At 57.9% G+C, this 19,753-nt stretch overlaps 1 long non-coding RNA gene across 1 annotated transcript; it reads left to right on the top strand.

Moving 5' to 3' along the window:
* Positions 1–3,090: 3,090 nt before the first annotated feature.
* On the top strand, positions 3,091–5,279 carry LOC118990539 (uncharacterized). The gene is made up of 2 exons (XR_005067255.1): positions 3,091–4,547; positions 4,790–5,279. It is a non-coding gene; the product is annotated as an uncharacterized LOC118990539 (long non-coding RNA).
* The last annotated feature ends 14,474 nt before the right edge of the window (positions 5,280–19,753 follow it).

Here is a 19,753-nt window from a genome sequence, read left to right as displayed (position 1 = left end):
TCCGACCTTGTGCCTGTGCATTCTGAAGTCTCTCAGCTGTACTTTCGAATACAGTGTCTGTAGACGTAAATGGCATAAACAAAAGCTCTTTAGGATGTTCCGTAATTTTTACGAGTGTAAAGGCACCTTGCTACTAAACAGTTTGAGGACTGCTGGTTTACATATTTAATTAAATCGTGCATTTATAATATGAAGCACCACCCGTGTCAGAAAGACCTGGGAACAATCACAATTGATTTATTGTAAACGTAACGTCGATTGGAAGGCGTTGGTCAGAATAATCCTGGAGGTCGGCACTGGGAGGCCCGATGAGCCACCTGCGGTTGCAGTGGGGCCGGCTCTTCGCTGAGCATGTGCTCAGGGCCGGGCCCTGTGCCAGGTGCCCCTTCTCCGTGGATCCCCAGCTGCCACCATCCTAGGAGGGTGGGTCTACCTTTCTACAGGTGGGGAAACGGCAGCTCAGAGGGGCCAAATAAGGAGCCCCAGACCCCGCCCCCAGCTACTGAAGGTCAGATCTCAGGTCTACTGGTCTCCAGGTCCCAAGTCTTCTGACCTTGCTCTCCTCACCTCTGATGTCTGAGCTTCCAAGGAGGCAAGTGGAGAGGGCGGAGCTGGGTGATCGCAGTGCCTTCCTGGTGCTCTAGGCTGGGAGGCTGAGGCAGGCACTGGGGCCTGAGGTCAGGGCCAGGTGGCATCTTCAAGGCCATTTGCTTGTAGGAGCAGCAAGACGGACCTGGACAGGATCTGACCTCCCCTGCCTGTCATCCAGTGCCCAGCCTTGCAGGGGCCAACCCAGCCCAGCCTCACTCTCAGCCTCTGCTGCCCCCTGTCTGCAGCCCTGCGTCCCGCATCCACCTGGATGGGCCGCTCGCCCTCAGTAGGAGCCCCTGACTTCGGGGAGGCTGAGCAGGTGGGACCAGGTGCTCCGCGGAGCCTCCCACCTCACGGTCCGAGGTTTTCTCAGGACCGCTGCCTGCCCCTTAGCCAGTTCTGGGGTTTGTAAGGGGTTCCCCATGGCGAGCAGCCCCTGCTGCCCCTGCATGGTTGAGTCACGGCCAAGGAATGAGGAGCGGCCTCCAGCTCTCAGAGGGGCAGCTGGACCTCCCAGACCAGGCCCCACCGTTGCCATGGAGACGGCGTGTTTACCCCCACCTCCACATGAGCTCATCTGGAGAACTGCTCTGTTCCACACTGTCATTGTAATGGAATCCAGGAAAATTCCAGATCCACGCCAGCCCCCACTTCCCACAGCAGCCTGCGTGGGTCTCCGGGTGGGGGCAAACTCCTCCATTTGGCCCCTAACATCCCACTTCCCCTACGAGAACATGTGCCCGACGTGGGCTCCACAGTTTCTGCCACCCTGCCTGTCCCCAAGCCACTACCCCAGGAGTGCCCACCCTCCCCACTCTTCCCCTGAACCAGCTTCTTACTCCACCCTAAGGCCAAATTCAAATGTTGCCTCCTCCTGGATTCCACCCTCCCTCTCACCTCTTGACCTGCGTGAGATCTCCCCCCTTCTTAGTTCCTCTTCACTTAATGTGGTATTTCTATCCGACTCTACTGGTTTCTGTGTTTCCATCCCCTGTCCATACAGCAAATTCTGGGGACCCCTCCCCCAGATACCGATGTCAACCAATGGTGGTTGGAACCAACGCAACGCCAGCGGGAGTCCCCAGTTTGTAGTGTAGCAAGGAAGGAAACTTTACTCAGTGCAAACTGCTCAACGGTGAAACAACCCCACTGGAGGACAGCATGCCTGGGGAAGACCGTTTGGTGGCCCTGGGGCCAAGGCCGTNACTGGTTTCTGTGTTTCCATCCCCTGTCCATATAGCAAATTCTGGGGACCCCTCCCCCAGATACCGATGTCAACCAATGGTGGTTGGAACCAACGCAACGCCAGCGGGAGTCCCCAGTTTGTAGTGTAGCAAGGAAGGAAACTTTACTCAGTGCAAACTGCTCAACGGTGAAACAACCCCACTGGAGGACAGCATGCCTGGGGAAGACCGTTCGGTGGCCCTGGGGCCAAGGCCATGTCCTGCTAGACAGCTCTGTTCTGCCTCGGTCTGGCAAGACACCTTTAGTGTTTCATCTTCAGTGTTTCAGGTCCAGCCAGGGCCAAGCAATATCCAGTCTTTGGTGGAAGGGGAAAGCACACTCAGCCAGCAGGGACCTGACTTATATGGACTGATGTCCCCACCCCTGGTCCCTGATTGGTCTTTTCTCATGCAAATAAGGACTCCAAATCCTTGCAGTTTGCTCTGTCCAAAAGGCACCGTCTTGACTGATCACCATGGGGCCTGTCTGATTGCTCAGTGAAGATACTGATGGAGGGTATCGCTCCAATTGGACATGGAACCCCCCCACCATCTTATTGGTTGAACCAGGATTCCGAGAACTCCTTCCAATCTGGCTCAGAGCAGGACAGGTGCAGGGGGCAGGGGGCTTAGCCTGAGAGCCCCTGGGTAGAAATGGCTGTGAGTGAGGCTCTGGGTCTTTTTTTAAATGTGTGTGTGGTTTTTAATTTTTATTTGTATTATTTATTTTTGAGCCCGGTTAGTCACCAGGAGCCCTGCTAAGCTGTCATCTTCTTTCTCAGCGTTCACGCCCAGCAGTGGAGTGATGTTCCAACAGACAGTCAGCCGGTGCCTGGAGAGACCTGCCCTGGAAGCTGGGTTACTGGTTGACATCGGGCAAAGTGATTTAGCTTTCCTGAGCCTCCGTTTCCCCAGCCACTGAACAGGGTGGGGGCCTGGAGGATTTTACAGACCCTTTCAGATTTGCCCATCCCTTTATTGCCCTTTGAAGACCTGTCACTTTTCCTAAGTTGCTTACCTTCCTAAGGCACTTCATAGAGGAAGCGCGTGGAGAAGCGGGTGGAAATGGGAGTAGCGGCCATTCTCCCTGCCTCTGGGATTCCTGGACGTCCCACCCTCAGAGCGGCGGCACCGAAATGCTGCCCTACGCTGCCTCCGTGTGGCCTCAATGGGCACTGCAGGCAGCAAGCCTTGGCCCAGGGTTCCCAGGGCTGCCGTAGAGGATGCCCATCACCTATGTGGACTGCCCAATTGACTTCCTGTCTTCCTGCCCACCTCTCTCCTGGGCCAGGGAGCCCCCAGGGATCAAGGGTGACCCCAAGTAAGAGGGAGCCTGAGGGTGGGAGAGCTAAGGTCTCAGCTCAGCCCATCAGGAGCATTGCTCTGAACGTGCTGGGATGTGGGGAAGGGTGGCTGTGGCAGCTCCCAGAGATGCACCCGCCCCTGTCTCAGCAGACCTGGTCTGCAGCCATAGTCCAGTCTGCATCCACAGGGCGCTCAGGGAAAGGGTGGCCCGGAAATGGCCGGCTGTGGAGCTGGGAGTTGGGAACTCACCTGCCTCCTGGCTCAGCGCTGCCCCCTCTGTGTCTGGTACCTCCGGAACGCTACTCCTGATGGGCTGAGCTGAGCCCCTTGACCCCTTTGGGACTGGTAGTGGTCCAGACACCTCCTTCCCTAGCCCCTCCCCACTGCGGTGCCTCTGCTGAGGGTGCCTGCCCTTCCCATCCCTCTCCAACCAACCCACCCCTCCAAACACACTGCCCTGAGCCAACTTTGCTCTGGACTCAGGCAGCCCCCCTAAGACTGTGCACACCAGGGGAACCCGGAGGGAGCCAGTGCCCCCAAGAGCTCCCTCCCTCCCACCTGCGAACGCCCTGCTTCAGGCCCTGCCTCTGTGGCCTTCTAGCCTGTGCAGACAGGATCTGCCACCCCTGACCTCAGGCAGATCCCTTGCTACATGTAAGGGGCCGAAGGGAGTAGCGCAGTGGGTCCAGGGGGCTGCGGGGCTCCTGCCCCCCTTCCCAAGTGAACTGAGCACCTGCCTTACTCTAGACACACTGAGGTCTGGGACTCTGAGGGGCGGCAAGCACCCGTCCTGAGCGACTCTAATGGGGCTGACCCAACCTCTCTCTGTCCTCCGTGCCCCTGGCCCAGGGCATGGGTAGGGAAAGGTGAGGAACGCATGTGTCCGTGCATGCGTTCAATTTCAGGGAAGACACACAACCCAGCCAGCTCTCCAGGAAGCCAGACAGGTCAGAGCCACCTGTGCCGTCCCTGCAGGATGACCTGTGGAAGGGGAGCCGGTGGGCTTCTGGTCACTCCAGCAAACCCTTTAACTGGCTCAGTAGTGAGGAGAACCACTTTGCCTGAGGGCAGGTCACCAAGGAAACAGAGTATGACGATGGCAAATTTCTGCTTTGGAACTTGAAGGGCTGTGGTCTGGAAATAAAAGATTCAGGGGAATAGGCAGCGATGTTTCCTTCGTCAGCAGTAACTGGCCTTCCAGATAAGGCAAAGCCCAAAGCCCAGGAGCAGACCTCCTGGGAGGAGTGGGGTGAGGACCTTCCGACAGCAGAACTTGAGCGGGGAACGCTCCTGAACGAGGCATGTCAGCTTCACCAAGAGAGTCAGCCAAGGGGCGGAAGGCAAAAGGCAGCGATGTCTTCGGAAGATGGAGAGGTTTGGTGCACCTGAAGGAAGAGGTTGAGGGCTCGCCAAAATCCCAGGAAGAAGGTACCTGCCCTGCATTATGGGCAGAGACCTTGCATTGGAAGGCACTGAACCTAGCCTGGAGTCTGCAGGCCCTGCACGGCCACTGTGGCTCCCAGGACAGAGGGGTGGGGTGGGGGTGGGGGCAAGTGATGCCGAAGAAGCTTCCTGCCCCCCCCCCACCATGCTCCTCTCCTGGGGATTAGAGGGCATTTGTGAATGATTTAAAAACAGTGTACCCACCATTCGATCGTCCATGCCAGCAGAGATGAAGCAGCTGTCCTCCAACCTGACCCCCCTCTGCAGATAACCGACCTCAGGCTCTGGGAAGCACCCCATCCTCCGGAGCCCTGGGAAGAGGGGGCCTGCGCCCAGACGCCTCCAGGGGGAGCTCCTTCCATGTGGTGTAGACCCCGGAGCTCGGACCTCTGCCCGCTGAGACTTTTTTCCTGGGGCCAAGATGTGCTGTGAAATTGAGACAAAAGGGAAAATTTCTGCCACCTCCAATGTATTTATATGCATTTCCACTGTTGTAGTTGTGCTTACCAGCATTTTTCAGTGCTTTCCTGTGGGACTGGCATTGGCTCAGGAATAGGGGCAGGACCACTGTCCACCAGCCAAGCTTGGGTCCTGCGCCTTCCGCTTTTATCCCTTTTAAATGGTCCCGCTGCTGAAAAAGAGTGTCAGTCACTCTTCATTGTAGCTCGAAGTCGTAATACTTAATACACTGCAGTGCATTAAAAAAATACACACAGGTCCCGTTGGCTGTCCAGGCTTCCTCAGTCTCCCTGCCCCAACCCTCAGGCATAGATAGGAACTGGGGGGTTGGAGGGACAAAACGAGTTAAACCCTCTGTGTGTGTGTGAGAGAGATAGAGAGAGAGACAGGCAGACAGACAGACAGACACTGTGTCTCACCCCAAGGTCCAGCTGGGTCCTGCAGAGTGCAGGAAGGACGTTCTTTTTCATTAGGGTCTGGGAGCAGCAGTGACATGGAGTCCCTGCCCCTTGCAGTGGACCCCATGTCACTTCTGTGGTGTGCTGGCAGGAGAGCCACAGGTGGCTGCTGGCACGGTCAGCTGCTGAGTGCCCAGGGGCCCGGGACTGTTCCATTATGGGGCACGTAGCCCAGAGCCAGACGGACATCTGTCCTCAAGGAGCTGATGCTGGGCAACAAGAGGGAAGGGACTGAGGTCATTTCGAGGGCTGCTACATGCTACGGGAAGTGTGAGACAGGGTAGTGTGCCTGGACAGGAGGCCAGGCCACATTTGCGGGTGACACAGAGACCTGGTGTCCCGGCTGAGGGTGAGAGGGCGGGGAGAGGGGGGAAAGGCCTGCGCCCGGCTGAGGATGTCTAGCCTGCACCTCAGCCTCCTGGCCTTCACCACCGCCTGAAGGTCTGCCTGCCCCCTACCTTCCCACCTTGGACCTCCATCCTTACACGGCCCAGCCCCCCGCCAGGGGGCAGCATGCTTGTTCTGCTCTCCCGCCTCACACCCCACTGGGCCAGGATCCTTCCTGTGGGCACATCCCTCAGCCAAGTCCAGGCTTCACCGCCTGCCCCATCTCCTTGCTGCCTCCCAGATGACTCCTCCAAAAGCTGCTCAGGCTCTGCCCTCAGCACCCACCCCTGCCTTACAAGCAGCAGCCAGAATGTGAGCTGGGCCGTCCCTCAAATCCCGCCGAGACGCCCCGTTACTCAGATGGATTCCGTGTCCTGCCCTGCACCCCGAGGGCCTGCCTGCCTGCCTGGCCCCTCTCATCTTTGCTTCCCTGGTGTCCTGGCATCTCCCCATTGCTCCCTGGTCCTAGTCCCAAGGTCAGGATGCTCCTCACACCCCAGAGCTGCCCCCACCTGGCTGACCCCCTTCCTGCGACACTTTTGTCACCCACAGTGAGNGCCTGCGCCCGGCTGAGGATGTCTAGCCTGCACCTCAGCCTCCTGGCCTTCACCACCGCCTGAAGGTCTGCCTGCCCCCTACCTTCCCACCTTGGACCTCCATCCTTACACGGCCCAGCCCCCCGCCAGGGGGCAGCATGCTTGTTCTGCTCTCCCGCCTCACACCCCACTGGGCCAGGATCCTTCCTGTGGGCACATCCCTCAGCCAAGTCCAGGCTTCACCGCCCGCCCCATCTCCTTGCTGCCTCCCAGATGACTCCTCCAAAGGCTGGGCAGGCTCTGCCCTCAGCACCCACCCCTGCCTTACAAGCAGCAGCCAGAATGTGAGCTGGGCCATCCCTCAAATCCCGCCGAGACGCCCCGTTACTCAGATGGATGCCGTGTCCTGCCCTGCACCCCGAGGGCCTGCCTGCCTGCCTGGCCCCTCTCATCTTTGCTTCCCTGGTGTCCTGGCATCTCCCCATTGCTCCCTGGTCCTAGTCCCAAGGCCAGGCTGCTCCTCACACCCCAGAGCTGCCCCCACCTGGCTGACCCCCTTCCTGCGACACTTTTGTCACCCGCAGTGAGGCCACCCCCGAGGGCTCTGCTCTGGCTTCTTTTCGTCGCAGTACGTTTCATCTTCCATCCGACCATCATTTGCTCAGCAAGCGGCTGCCTCCCCCTTGCCCCCTCCCACGACATGGCTCCGTGGCTGCCAGAAGGAGTTCTGCCTCTTTGCCCCCGGCCTCTCCTCTCGTACGTTCCCAGTTCAGTACCTTGCACATGGTGTGTGCTCAGGGCGTGTCACTGAACGTGGGCTGAACCCGCGGCCCCGGGCGGCCATGGCAGGATGCTGAACGTTCTTCTGGTCTCCAGAATAGGCGGTGGGAGAGTTCCAGCAGAGGTGTGAGGACCGCCGATTGCTGCGTCAGGAAGAACCTCTCGCCTGCTCCGGGGGGTGGGCTGGGTGGGGGCCGGAGACCCCGAGCAGGCAGCCATCCGGGTTTCTTGGTCCTTGATAGGTCCTGGAGCGGTGCTGTCCACAGGACTTCCTGCCGTGACACAAATACTGTGTGTCTGTGGCGTTCAACTGCCACCATCCACAGGTGGCCCCTGAGCACCTGGAATCGGTGTGATGGAGCGCCCGGGTTTTACCTTTCACTGTGTTGTCATCGGTTGGAACTGAAAGAGCCAGAGGCGGCTCAAGGCCTTGCGTGGACACTCTGCATGCGGTGCTGGAGCCGAGGCCTTGCGTGGACACTCTGCATGCGGTGCTGGAGCCGAGGCCTTGCGTGGACACTCTGCATGCGGTGCTGGAGCCGAGGCCTTGCGTGGACACCATGCATGCGGTGCTGGAACCAAGGGCCAGGGCGGGCGATGCCGATGATGCGGGGGTCCCATCGGAGTGTTGGGGGAGGTGGTCCCAGAGGTTGTCCTGGCAGATCGGCTTCAGGTGTGAGGGGAGAGGACGAGGGGTGACGGCCGAGGTTTTGGCCTGGGTCTGAGAGACAGGGACGGCTTAGAGGGTGCGGAGCTGGTGGAGGCCATTTCTGTTGGAGCTGCTGCGCTGGAGCGCAGGGAGGCTCTGGTCTGCAGGGAGGCTCCGGGTCACTGGCAGAGAGGTGCGGGGTCACCAGCAGAGAGACCCGGGGTCACCGGCAGAGAGGCGTGTCTTCATCCTCAGGGGCGGGTGAGGCTGGGGAACGGGGCTGCGTGTCGCTGGAGCTGAGAGAGCCCAAGTCGTCCCTGGCCTGTGCCTGGGATGGCTGGGTTCTGTTTTCTGTTATTAGCTAGATGACGTTCGACTCCCAAGTGAAGTCCCGGTGTGGATGCCACCCGAGTGGTGGCCTGTGCAGCTCATTCTTGCTGCAGGTGCCAGCCCACGGGGGGCAGGAGCTCAAGGTCCTGGCAGAGGGGAAACAAAGTTGGACTTCCTTCCACAAATACCCAAATAATGGCTGCTGACCGGAAGCCAGTCTGACTGGAGGGCAGGATTTTATGGGTCAAGTTTGGGTCCTGAAAAGATGCCAATCGGCTGGGATTCTGATCTTCTAGAACTGTCCTTCGGGATCAGGGTGTGTTTCTGGCCACTGAGAAAGAGCTTTGAAAATATCTGGAGTGACAAGAACCATGAATTTAACAGAGAGGAAAAATAACATCTCATAGTTAAACAGGCATCACACTGTTTTCTTAGCAGACTTCAATCCTTGCTCCCAACTATTGAGGGTCTCAGTTAGGCCCCGAGTCAAGTGCATTAGGGACTTAGGTCTCGGGTGTCCAATTCCAAATGGCCTCTGGAACTCGATGTAGGCTTGCACCACAAGGTCCTTATTCTGGACCTGCCAGCAGGTGGCCAAGGGCGTCTGACTTCCAAGTAGAGCAACACTCTCATGATCCAGATAAACTTGAGGGGACCTGGACATGCTGGGGCAGGGGAGACTCGGAGCTCAGCCTTTTACTCCCTGCCCCCGGCCCTGACAAAAACCTGCCACTCGCCCCTTCTATACAATTCCAGCAGTGACATCACGACAAGGAGAACGTGCACTAAGAGTTCTCGGTCCAAATACGTGACTAGAACGGGTGTGAGTGTATAAGCAGTGCTGTATTGACGGTTTTGTGGGTCATCACCCCTGTGTACGGGCACGCACGCCTGAAAGGGGCCTCTGGGCACAGGCCGAGGGTGCAGACTCCAACCAGCCCAGCAGAGGGCGGACTGGCCCCGACAATGTGCTGAAGACAGGTCCAAGGGAGGGGGTGGCTTCCCAGGAAGTGCCCAGGGATGCCAGAATCTGACCCCTCCCAACGCCTGCTCCCCAACCCTGCTGGCCCCCTGCTGGGACCCAGCTTGCTCCCCACAAAGAGGAAATCCCTGGGAGTTCTCAGTTAGCCTCTGCTTTCTTTCTACAGCTCCCCGCCCTTGCCCACCAGCTGGTCCTGGCTGACCTGGCCCTTGGAGGCTTGGGGCCCGAGGTCTTGGAAGAAGGCTGCTCCTGCCCCCCCTTGCTGCCCATTTAGGGCCGGCTGGCTGGGTCACCCCTGGGCCTGGGGCTCTTAGCCAGCTCCAGGCCTGTGGAGTCCCACCGCGTTCCAGCCCCGGACCTGCCTAGACAGAGGGGCACAGAAGTTAGCAGCCTGCCCTCCAGACTGGCCTAGGTTCAGCTCCAGGCTCTACCATCAGCAGCAAGAGAACCGTGGCTCCCCACACCCTGGTTTGCTTGTCTGTAAAGTGGGACCAAATGACTCAATAGTTGAGAAGTGCTTGGAAAAGTGCCTGCTGTGTAATCTGTGGTGGATTCACATACACATATGTAGATGATAAATAGATACGTTTTTCTTAAGCTCCGGAACACTGTTTCCCACCCGAAACTCTCAGTGACCTTGATCCACGAGGTGGGGGTGCCCAGCCAGAGCTCGTGGAGCCCCGCGCCAGGCAGACGCTCACGCTGCCTGGGCCTTGTCCACCCGCGGGTGGGGTGGGCGACCTCAGCCTCCTGGCTCCACTGGCGTCTCCATCAGCACATTAAGCTCTGTTTTCTTTGAAGGAGACTTTAAACTGCAAGCCACCCGTCCCCATGCGCTATGGAAGGAAAAGGGATTGAGTTTTCCTCTTGTTTATTTTAAATGCTGAGGGGTTGAGTTTCAGTCCCAGACTAGAAAAGTAAGGAAGCCCTGAAATTATATATGTGCCTGGATCATTCTAGAAGCCCCCAGAGATAGGCTAGGCTGGTGAGAGCTACCAGGAGTCGTGAAGCCTCCTCCCCACCCTCACTGCCAGACGAGGCTGCTCAGCCGGGCTGTGCCCATGGGCTGGAGATGGCCAGGCTGTGGGTGGGACAGAGGGCACAGTGAAGCTCAAGGGCATGCACACACCCTCTGTCTGGGCCACAGCACAGGGCACTGGACCCCACACATGGCCCGTTGTCTGGTGGAACCCCCAGGCCAGTGTTTGCTCCCCAGGTTCCTGCAGATGCCCCCCGCCCCACCCCCCATCCCGAGCAGGCTGTCCTTTCCAGCCATGGCACAGTGTGGCTCCTCTGGCTCCCTGCTGGGGCGGCCTGGGGCTGCGTCTGACCGGGTTGCCACAGGCCCTTCTCCCAGACGCCCCCCAGGGTGTATGCACTGTGCGAATTCCAAAGCAAGTCTTTCCTCTGACTCAGCGGATCAGTCGAAACCTTAATCACAAAAAGGTGGGGAGGCAGTAGAGCTGGAGGCGATCGGTCTGGCTGCTTCATTGGAGGAGGAAACAGGCCTGATGGGGGTGGGGAGGTGGGGGTGAGACGGGCCCTGGCAGAGCCGGGGCTTGATGGGGGTCTCCCCAGCCCCATCCTTGGCCCACAGGGCCTTTTTCTTGCCTACTCGGCCGCATTTCCAGTGATTCCCTGGAAGCTGCAAAGCCCTGGAACGGCCCAGGAACTCTGAATGGAGTGGAAGCCGGGAGTGGTGAGCAGTGCTGTGCGACCTGGCGTGCAGGGCAGGGGTGGGGGGCACAGGTTTCTCCCTTTCTCGCTCCAGGCATTCGAGTGGGGACCCGAGGGCCCGCAACCTTGCTGGGGTGGTGGGTGGTGGGTGATCCTGCCATCTCAGAGACTGCCGTCAGACTAGAAGGGGAAAGAGGGGCTGGTGGCCGTTCCCGTGAGTGACAGGTAGCCACAGTGGAGCATCCGTGCTGCGTTCATTAACGCACTGGGGTCCTTAGGCAGGTCGGAACCTCGGGGTCCCCGCCTACAAACAGAAGTAGTGACGGTAAAGTAGAACCTCTGAGAGCCCTCTTTAGCAGGAAGGCGCCAAGGGGACTCCGAGGTGGTTTATTTTATCATGACCTAGGCTCCGAGGCCCCACCCACTTGGTGGTTAGAAGGGAATAGAAGGACCACGGAGCACGTCAGTTAAACATCAGCCTGGGGGCTCCAATGTCTCGTGGAGCGGAAACCTAAGCCGGGGTCAGTGCACCTGAATCAGAGAAAGTGGAACTTGAGAACGACCGAGCACAAACAGCCGCCTAACCCGGGTTCTTCCAGGTAAGGCAGCTGCCCAAGCCGCAGCCAGTCACGTGGTTCCCTGGCTTTGCTTCTGTGCCTTCCCCATAAAAACCTCTTCCCTGCCCCTGACCCGGAGCGCTCCTAACCACCGTCGGTGTGGCGCTGCCTGACTTGAACCCACGTGTGCACAGGGAGCTCCTGAGAGGTCTGACATGTCTCGGTCTATGTTTACCACTCAGCACCTTGCACAGGGGGCCCGCCATCAGCCTCGTCCAGCCTGGTAGGGATGGCACGTCTCTGGGTGGAGACAGAGCGGGGGCACCCAGGCAGGTGGCTCAGAGGGACCCAGAAGGTTCTCAGCTTTGGATGCATGTTTCCATGGAAACCTGCTCTGGCCCTGGAGGAGCTTCAGCTGGAAGCCTGAGGGGAGCCCTCACCCCTGGGTGCCCCCAGGCTGCTTGGGTCTGTGGCTGTGGGCCAGTAATGAAGGATGGCAGGGTGGGCAGGCCCACCCCTCCCTCCCAAAGGCTGAGAGTCAGGCCATGCTCCATTCTGGAAGCTCTGCGGGGCTGGCCTGGGGGCGGAATCCAAGTTTCTGAGTGTGGAAGTGTCTAGTTCCAGGTAAGTTAGGAGCCTGGCCACCCCTGATGCGTGGGGAGGAACACAGGGGATTGTCCCAAATGTAGAGCAACAGTGTGCGAGGGGGGGGGGAGGGGTGCTGCCAGAGGGTGTGGAGCGCCCTGTCTCAGTTCCTCTGGGAAACTGAGGATGAGGGACTCCAGCCTGAGCCCCACGGCCACCAGCCACGTGGTCTTGGGGAGGCATTTCCCTCCCAGGGCTGCGGTTTCACATCCACTGTGATCAATCAAGGTCACTGCAAAGTCGCTCCCGGAGAGGTGGTTTGGATGAGTCAGGTTGCATGGGGGTTGGATGACGTCAGAGGAGGCCAAGCCTTCTGGGAGCACCCAGCAGAGGTGCCGGGGGCTGCAGGTCTCCTGCCCTCCATCCCCTGGGGGCACACAGTGTCACCTGTTTGCTTCTGGCTTCTGTGTCATTTGGAAGTTCGAGGACCCAGAGCCCGGGGAGCTCTCCTGGTTCTACCATTGGATGATCTGCAACAAGCCTTGGTTCTGGGACAGCCGGCCCTCTGGGGTGCCGGGACTCAGGGTTTCGCAGGCGAGATGTCACGGCAGAGCCGGCACGTCCCAGGCAGGCAAGGCCAGCTGGGCCCATTCGTGTCCTCACTCGAGCCACTTACACTCCGGGCCATGCCAGCTTTAGGGAGGGAAGGACGGTCCATGTAGGGAGCCCTCTGGATGCCTGTGTGCCAGGAAAAAGGGAACCGGGGACCCAGCCCAGTAGTAGTGCCGGAAGGCAGGGGAGGGAAGCTCCTCCATCTGTTTGAGAGAAACTGGGTGGGCGTGAGTGTTCGGAGCCGAGAGAGTGAGTGGTAGGGGGAACTTTAAAAATGGAGGGAGTTTCACACTGAATCTCTTAATCCATTTTACAAAGAGACCCATAAAACCTTAATATAGCCTTGGGACCGTCATGGTTACAGATATGGCATCAGCAGAGCTTGGAGTGTGACCAGAGAATTTGCAGAAATGGGAGGGACATGGATTCAAGGGACAGAGCTGCCTTCAAGTGGGGGAAGGCAGGACGGCGCGTGCGTCTCAGCTCAGCCGCCGCCGCCATGCAGAGGAGGCTGAGCTACAACCCAGTCTGAGGCTCCAGGTCTTGTCTCAGAGCTGTCAGCCGAGTCCTGCCAGGTCCCTCCCGGGAAGCAGAACGAAGTTGGGTCAGCCCCAGCCTGGCCCCTGCAGAAATACACTCTTCCAGAGGAAGGAAGTTGTCCACATCTGTCACAGTGTGTGACAGAGACATTAGCTTCAGTACTGCAGTGGACACACTGGGGTGGATTTGAGAATGGCTGGAGATGGCTGAGGAGGAAGAGGTCTGGCTACGTGGACAGGAAGTTTCCTGTGGCTTCCTGCGGCCGGGACTGTGGCCAGACTGCAGAGCGTCTGGAAGGCGGGAAGGGGGTGACTCACAGGCACGAAAGGTAGAATGCACACAGCGCCCAGCAGGGCAGGGAGAGGCAGGGTCTAAAAGAGGAGGATTTCTGCTATGGTAAGAGGTGAGTTTCCACCTGCCCTTGGCCTTGGAGATGAGAAGGAGAACACCAAAGCCAACAACTGTCCTTCAGGCAGAGCGCGCCCTCTAGACTGTTCCCGGGACAGAGGATCTGGGAGGAGAAGGTGCAGGTGCCACGCGTGCCCGTATCAGGGGCCGGCCGAGCCCGCTGAGACTGACTCCTCCCCCGGAATGGAATAGCCAAGTCCAAGGGCAGACAGACAGTCCTGTGCCAGCCCTTCTAGCTCTTCTCTGTGGGTTCCCACCACCACCCCAGGGTTCAGGGAATTGGCATGGCTCTGTGTTAACACGATGGCTTTTTAAATGTTTCCTTTACACAAGAAGTGATTTCCAAACATTGGTCTGTGTGAGAAAGCAAAGGAAGATTCGAGTGTTCCCTTGTCTAAGGCAAACATGAAAAACCAAGACGACACAGTGTGTGTGTTTCGTGAAGCCAAGTTCAGTCACCTGGAAGGAACACCCTCACACTGAGAGGTGCTGCCCCGCTTTCTGCCACTCAGCTGCTGCGTTTTGCATGGAACCTTCGTGAGCGGTGGGTGGTAGTTCGGTTGTGGTTGTCATTCTCGTTTGTTTTGCTTTTTGCTTTAAGCGGACGACCCACTGTCAGTCCCTGATTTAACCTCAAATTTAAAGTGCTGGTTCCCGAAACCCTAAAGGCTGAGAACCGCGATTGGGCCGCCGACTGCCTCCCCGGCTCAGATGCATGTCAGTCCTGCTTGGAGTTTGATCCACAGGCATGAGGCTCCCAAAGACGGACAGGTGGACAGGGGACCAAGACTCGGGTGTCCGCACTGCAGAGCATGGCACGTCCGAGGGGAAGGCGAGGACCCTGAGAGGTGACCCCACAGCTTCCCTCTGGCATCCTGTCCCCTGGAAGGTGTGTGTTATTACAACAACGGCAGGTGGGGAGGAACTGTGTGTGGGGGGGTGGGGGGGCAGGTGGTTTAGATGACAGTGTAAGACCAGGGCCCATGACACCTCTGTGTAAGGTTCTTTCTTTGGACGGTGCCTGGAACAGAGAACAGTTTCCTCCCTTTCATCCCTGTGAGATCTGAAAGTCTCCTGAGATGCCGCGAGCCTGCCCACTCTCTGTGTCACCCCCTCCGGCCTTCCCCTGGCCACGCCTGTTCCCAGAGGGTCAAAGAGCCCAAATGCCAAGCGGACATGCCCAGCTGGAGCCCATGCCCCTTTCCTTCTGGACAAGACTCCAGCTCCTGGACTCTTGGAAGTCCCCGTCCACATGGCCCCAAGGCACCTCAGGGACCTCGCTGGCCTCCTTCCTGGGTCCGTCTCCCTGGGTGGGGGGCTGCTATTGGAGGGGCAGCTCTAGGCCCACAGAATGGCCGGGGGGGCTGTTTGCAGGGCGGAGGGGAGCTCAGACTGTACAGAGTTGGGGGAGTGTGGGAACACGTGTGCCTGAGAGGCGGTCCGCCGCCAGCCCGGTGAGCAGGGGAAGAGAAGGCAGGGAAGGCTGGGCTGGCTGTTGCCACACGAGGACTCACAGTGTAGGGCGTGGGGACTCTTGAGATTCAGAGTGTGGTGGCCTGCACCGACAAGCCCCACAGGAGGATGAGAAAAAATTGGGGCAGGAGAAGAAAAGAACATGGGAAGTAGGAGAGAAACGAGAAGAAAACTAGATCAAGTTAGACATTCTAGTATCTGCAGAAGAAAGAAAGAGAAAACAGAGGGAAGAAAATGATCAAAGAAATAACTTTTAGCCCTGGCTGGTGTAGCTCAGTGGAATGAGCTCGGGCCTGGGAACCACAGGGTCGACGGTTAGGTTCCCGGTCAGGGCACATGCCCGGGTTGCGGGCCAGGTCCCCAGTGGGGGGCGCTCCAGGGGCAGCCACACATCGATGTCTCTCTCTAGCTCTTTTTCCTTCTGTTCCCCTCTCTAAAAATACATAAAAGTCTAAAAAATTTTTTAGAAAGAAATAAATTTTAAATTGAACTGTTACTGGGATATCTTCTTTAAGTGAAAACAGAACTCTGAACACTTCCCCACCACCATTGTAATTCCCTCCACCCCAACCATGTGCCCCCTGCCCTCTGTGCCCTGCTGAGCCTTAATTCAGTGAAGGGCATGGTCATGGGCCCAGGACCTGGAGCCGAAGGAGGAGACAATGATCCTCGGGCCCGTTTGTTTCTGTGACTATCTTCCCAACAGCTGGAGGTGAGGCAGCGTCGACAATCACCTCCTTCTCGGGCACAGAACCTGGAGGGGGTCATGGCCCCCAAGAAAAAGCCCGACTTGAGCAGATGATTTCACAGCTTTTGCTCCTTCGCACACTATTTTTCTCAACCGGTCGCTGGGCCCGTTCACGCTGAGTAATCCACAGGAAGGCACCCGCGTCAAACCCGTGCGGGAGGCAGCCAGAAACAAACAAGGAGGAAAGGAGTCTGAGTAAACATCCGATGAATCACGTGCTTCCAAAGAGAGGTCACTGCCGAGAGGAGGAGAGGACGAGATCACGTGAGTTCCCTGTGATCCGGAGAAACTGGACACTAAGGACCGAGAAGCCAGAGATCTGAGTCAGTTTCCAGGAAGAGCTTTTGTGACAGCAGACAGATAAAAGGCGAGCGAGCCCACAGAGCTTAGACACAAGTGGAAGAGGAAAGGACCGTGAAGCATTCCAGAGACAGTGGAAACCACACGTAAAGCAACAAAAAACTAAAAACACAAGCCTGACAAAATCGTGCCCAGTGAAACGGCACAAAGATGCCAGAAGACCCACGGGGAAGAGAAAGGCTAAGTAGCATTTCTGAAGAAGGGACGGAAGGACTGGGATGGCGAGCACTCCACGAAACACGAGAAGTACTTTCTAGAAGAAGGCCTGCACTCTCCCATCTGCCAAGTGCGTGGTAGTCCAGGAAAAAAAAAAGCAGAGAGTGGTCAGTGCTGAATCACAACCATGTTTAGCTACTGAACACCAGGGCCAAGGCAGAGCCCTATAAACAACCAAATGAAACTAAAAAGGAAAAACACCCCACGGCGTCCAGCGCCTGAAGAGGATGGCCAAGGTCCACTGAGTGCGGAGGGAAAGGGAATGTGACCCTGCGGTCCCCGGATAGAAAAGGCAGCAGAGGGTTTCAAGCCTGGGGCAGACACACGCCCCCAAAGCCTTCATGACGGAACCTGGAGGACTCTAGCCGCAGATCTCAGACACAAGGCAGCATCCTAAGAGCTGGTGGAGCCCAGGCTCCACGATGCTCCGGAATCGGGACTCCACAGCTCCTGGGATGGCGTGGCAGACCAGGGTGTCGCTGTCCCCACCCTGGCCAGCGTCCCTAGGAAGCCGTAACCAAACCTGAAGGGCAGGAGCGGCAAGGTGGTATTCCCGCCTCCTCACGGCAGGAAGTCAAGCATGGAACACACACAGCCATATCCAAACGAAGTGACCTCAAGTTCTTCCTACTTTTAGACTCTTCTCCTCCCGTAGTTTTGAAGGGTATCTTTTGGTCCTTTTTTACATTGCTTGATCTGTTTTTTTAATGAGCATGATTTTTTAACAACAGCAACAAAAAGAAAAACAGTCATTACTTTGAAAAGATTTCTTTTTGAGTTTTCTCTTTTCCATCTGGTTGGCTTCATTGAAAAACAAAAAAAAAAGCAGACGGGATCCCCATGCCTCTGGAAGGTGGCTGCCTTGATTCAATGCCCCCGGGGCAAGGAAGGAGCTGGGGGCTGCGGACCGGAGTGGGTGGGGGTCTCCCTGCTTCCTGCTGAGTGGGGCTCAGGGGCCTGGGCCAGATGGAAGGTTCTGTGAGCACCAGGCTCCTGAAGAAGGGTCAGTGGAGGGCCCGGTGCTCAGGACCAGGGCTGCTTTGTAGGCAGACCCCTGGCAGCTGGGCAGGGAAGACGAGAGCCCAGAGTCTGTCTGAAGGGTGATGGCCGGGCCCTCCCTGATTGCCACGTCAGTGGGCCCTCTCCAGACCTGAGGCCAGGTGTGTGATTCGGGGGTCCGACGTGCCCAGAGCCGAGGTTCTGCCTGCTGCTCCTGCTCTCTCCAGTCTGGACTTGTGCTCCTTTCAAAGTAGGACTTGAAGAGAGAAAAATTAGGGGTGAACATAGGGGCGGGAGAGATGGAGCCGCGTCTCATTTATTCACTGATTTGTGCACTGAGTGGCTGTCCTGTGCATGTGCGCGCAGGCCCTGGGGCAAAGACATGAGGCTGGCGCTCAGGCTTCTGTGTGTCTCTGCCTGGTGTGAGGGGACCGCCGGAAACACCCTCCTGGGCCTTCCTGAAGCGTTCTGTCTGTTGGGAGAGTTGAAATTTCTTCTCTACGTGTCTAGCTTCTTTTGGCTGGTCTAATAATTAAAATGGCGTGAGACAGGTTAATAGGAGAAAAACAAACTTAAATACGTACTTAGGGGGACACGATAAAATATGAGCCCCAAAGGCAGTGTGGCAGCGGAGGCCTGTGTGCCATCGGAGCTGAGGAAGGCACAGGAGGTGGTGACCCGTGGGACAACGAGAAAAGCAGATGCCAGAGCAGTGCACAGACAGGCCTTTCATGTAAAACGCCATCCGGGAACAGCTCTCTCTCTGGGCAGGGCCCTCTCTCCAAATTCTTTCAGGCAGTTGAGGGAGAGGTAGCTGTTTTTTCTTCAGGCCCCTGGGTTTTGATTGACTTCAGCCCAGAATAATCCACACACCCAAGCGGTACATTCTGGGGGAGGCTCGTTCGGAACTGCTTCACCTCCAACCAGTAACAAAATACCAAAAGGGACGAGTGGTCAACGCACACTGGGGGGGGGGGCGGGCGGGGAGGACGGTGGGCGCCCAGCCCTNGGCCCCAGTTCCCCCCCCCCCCCCCCCCCCCCCCCCCCCCAATGAGTGTTTGGAGCAGACACTCCGCTCTGCACACAGCGAAAGCCCGGGGAAACTGGCTTATTTGAAGGGACCTTGCGCTGATGCATATGCATGAGAACACTGAGGCACAAGCTTGCGTTATGTCTGCCTTTTCATTTGTTTTTTCTGGATGTGTCTGCCTTTAATAGACATAACAAGATGTCTCCATTGGGGTGTGTTTCTCATTTAAAGAAAAACAAAGCTCAGGCTTTTAGAAACCCAGCACAGAAGCACAAGCTTTGAACTCAGCGACTGCCTTAAAAAATACGACAGGAAAGGGCCTGGCTGCCGAAAGAAGAGGTTGTCACGACAGTCCTGGAGGGCCCCTCCGCGTGCAGCCCCCCGCCCCACACTCACCGGGCTCCCCCCCCCGAGCTTCCGGAGCCTTGCCTCCCGAGTGGGGGTTGGCAGTGTGCACGGACAAGTCCAAAGCTACCCCTCTGGAGAGCAGGCCATCACCTGACCCTCTGTACAGGGGCCACAGCCCGAGGATCTTCATCGTTCCGGCAGAGAGAGAGAGATTCCCGTGGCTCTCTGTGACTGCGTTTTAATCTTCATGAATGTGCAGTTCTGTCGTCTTGCATGGGTAAACGAGACCACCCTGGGCAGGCGTCCTCGGCCAGTGTCAGTGGGCCAACCGCCCCCCTGGTCAGCCGTGGGAGAGGATGCTGGGCCGGCAGCTGAGATGGGGCCCTGCATCTCACCTCAGGGGCATTGACCTGCATGGGGCCTGGGGTTCTGGTGGCCCCGTTAATGTTGCTGCTATGACAGTAACTTTGCTGGGCCAGCTCGTAGGCCGGCAGCACCTCTCACTGGCTGCCAGCACTGCCTGATGGACTCGGCCATGCTTCCCCTGCCACCCTGGCCTGCCCTGGGCAGTTTTTCCAGGGTGTTTTGCTGGCCCTGGGTGAGCAGGGGTTGGTGGTCGTGGTCCAGGAAAGGCCAGGATGTAGATGAGGAGGGGTGGGGGGAAGAGAAGGGGATGGTGAATAGCTTCAACATTCACATGCCATTTTTCCTCTGGTGTCCCAGGCCTGACTTTGGGTTCTGCTCTGGTTGCCCTGGGGCCCTCAGGCTGGCCTCAGTTCCCCTTTTGCTTCTCTCAGCATTTCACCCTCCTCCTGGCTGAGGTGGAAACATCTGTGACTCCATTTCTGGCTCCACCAGGGACAGACCAGGGCCACCTGATAGCTCCCGGTGTGTGGCAGTGCTCGGCGGGGCTCAGGGGAGAGTCACAGCACAGTGCAGTCTGGGCCTTGGTATGGACGTTAGAGCAGAAGCAGCAACCCTGGGTGCCTTCCTGGTGGAGGAGCCCAGCAGCCTGGGTGAGAAAGAGAAAGGCAGGAGCTGACTGAGCTTTGCAGGG

The sequence above is a fragment of the Sturnira hondurensis genome, unplaced genomic scaffold (genome assembly GCF_014824575.4).
Source record: "Sturnira hondurensis isolate 20B ecotype Veracruz unplaced genomic scaffold, ASM1482457v3 Scaffold0007208, whole genome shotgun sequence".
Classification (NCBI taxonomy): Eukaryota; Metazoa; Chordata; class Mammalia; order Chiroptera; family Phyllostomidae; genus Sturnira; species Sturnira hondurensis.
This window is presented reverse-complemented; position numbering and strand designations above follow the sequence as displayed.